The sequence below is a fragment of the Sylvia atricapilla genome, chromosome 16 (assembly GCF_009819655.1).
Source record: "Sylvia atricapilla isolate bSylAtr1 chromosome 16, bSylAtr1.pri, whole genome shotgun sequence".
Taxonomy (NCBI): domain Eukaryota; kingdom Metazoa; phylum Chordata; class Aves; order Passeriformes; family Sylviidae; genus Sylvia; species Sylvia atricapilla.
This window is the reverse complement of record NC_089155.1, coordinates 1,442,233-1,444,416: the sequence shown is the minus strand read 5'-3', so window position 1 is coordinate 1,444,416 and position 2,184 is coordinate 1,442,233. Positions and strand designations below refer to the sequence as shown.

The 2,184-nt window shown below is 46.2% G+C and overlaps 1 non-coding gene across 1 annotated transcript; it reads right to left on the bottom strand.

The window, feature by feature from the left end:
• Positions 1-544: 544 nt before the first annotated feature.
• Positions 545-616, bottom strand: TRNAE-UUC (transfer RNA glutamic acid (anticodon UUC)). The gene has a single exon. It is a non-coding gene; the product is annotated as a tRNA-Glu (tRNA).
• Positions 617-2,184: the final 1,568 nt, after the last annotated feature.

The window sequence follows — 2,184 nt, the reverse complement described above, 5'->3', positions numbered from 1 at the left end:
ATGGGATTTTTTGTCTACTCCACTAACACACCCCTTGCCTGTGGCTGGTGCCCAGGCAGTGTGGGAGAAAGGATGCACCCCTACGCTTACAGTACTCACAGAGAGGTGAAGGTGGCTAATAAGGGGTCTGGAGTAGAAAATAGCTGCACAAGCTGCGTGTCCAGCGCTGTTGCCAGACTTAGCATATCACAGCAATGCCCTGGCCTGTTGGCTGTCAACGTTCAACTCCGCAGGGCTGTTGTTGTGGTCACTACGCACTTGGCCGGATTCACGTTTGGAGCTGAGGGGAAGCTCTCAGTAACATACTTCCAAAATAAGTTTTCTTGCTTGTGAGATGGCTTCATCCGGAGGAGAGACTGGTCCTAGAGTGCTCTGAGGCATAATGCCAACTTATGGCGAGTGTTCCTTCCTCTGAACCTGGCTCTGTACGCATGCCAGTGCGCCGGGGTTAGGAATTCGTTTGTGCTCGTAGGGGTAGGAAGGATCGCGAAGAATTAACAACCAGAAGGCAAGTAGGCGAACGAAATGGAAAAATAGTACTTTTTTCCCACACCGGGAGTCGAACCCGGGCCGCCTGGGTGAAAACCAGGAATCCTAACCGCTAGACCATGTGGGATTACCCATCTGGTCTGCCTTCCTGCGCTAGCTGATTCCTGTACTTCGTTCCTGCGCCGTCTCCGGGCCGCGCTGCTTTCTCTGCATTGCCTGCCCGCGCTGCGCGCTGGCCGCCGGTCACTGCTCGCTGACCTCAGCCCACACCGTTGGGCAGGATCAGGGCGTAGGGTGAGGCGTGCAAGGCCGCTCGCTCACTTAGTTAAAAGACGAGGTTGGAGGTTGACAAAACCGGAGAAGTAAGAAATGACTAATGGGAATATGAACAAATGAAGTCTGGCCTAAAAAGGCACAGAAACTTGGTAACAGCCACCAATGTACTCCAAAACAAATTTGAGCAACCACAAAACCAGGCAGAACAACTGCACGGTATACCGGGTTTTGACTGAGAACAACGTTATCATACACTGGCACAAGGCAGGTAATAGGTGACACACTGCAGTAGCTAGCCATGCAGGAAGAACTCACTATTGAGCATGTGGAGGCATAATGTTGGATATTGAAGAAACTTCAGAATCAATGTGCCTGAACCATTTTAATCTTCCAAGATGTAACACTTTCCCTTTACGTGGAAAATTCGCTCCTAAATAGGCAAAGGAGAGAATTAGGACTATTGTAGTGAACACAGTGTAAAACCTGTGGTGGGTGACACTGATGTATTTAGGAAATCAGAGTGGCAACCAAGGCAGAAAACATTATTATGATAAGTCTCCAGCCCCCCACACAGAGTAAATGTCACATCAGCATATCATGTGGTTGCTACATTTAGATACCACAAAGGCTTGATTTTTGGAGCAGCTGGTTGGACAACATAAAAGAAGCAATTTGGTTTAATGCTGAGTTGTGTGAGGGGCTATTAGAACAATCATGCATAGCAGTGAGTATAATGTATTCAGTCTGGTGATACTGAAAGAACAATATCCACGAAGAAATTCCTCCCTCAAGAGGAATTATAAATTAATAAACTGAAAGGATAAGATGGTTGTAAGAAGCATGGAGTTTCTAGAATTACTCAGAACCATTGTATCACCACAAATAAAAAACTATGGCTACAAAGCACGATAAAAAGGCTATATATACAGAAATATTAAATTAAAGATAAAATACCATTCAAAATATGAAGGTGGTGTAGACCTTGTCCATATGCCAGCACAGAAAATCCTAAATAGGTTATAAACTATCAAATTAATGTGACAGTAACTACACAAGGAAGATTTGAGCATATTCTGTTTATTCGCATGGATCTCAACTGCAGCCCACTGACCTGCATGAGGTTTCTGAAGACATGGGCAAGGACTGGCTGACAGCCACAAGATCGAGCTCTTTTGGCACACAATGATCTTGGTCCATCTCTGACATGAGGGGGCTCTTTGCTCCCCAGCGACTCTACGCCACTGGTGGAGAGATTTGAGCTTCTTCCATGTATCAAACTCCCTATCCTCAGCATCTCTTCTAGTTTTAGTACTGGATGAATCTCTCTTTCCAGAAGGCCTGGTGACATGTCAATATGAGCAGCAGTGCCAGAATCTATGCCCCTCCACTTTTTCTTGCTTAGGGATTGCATGTGAGGGA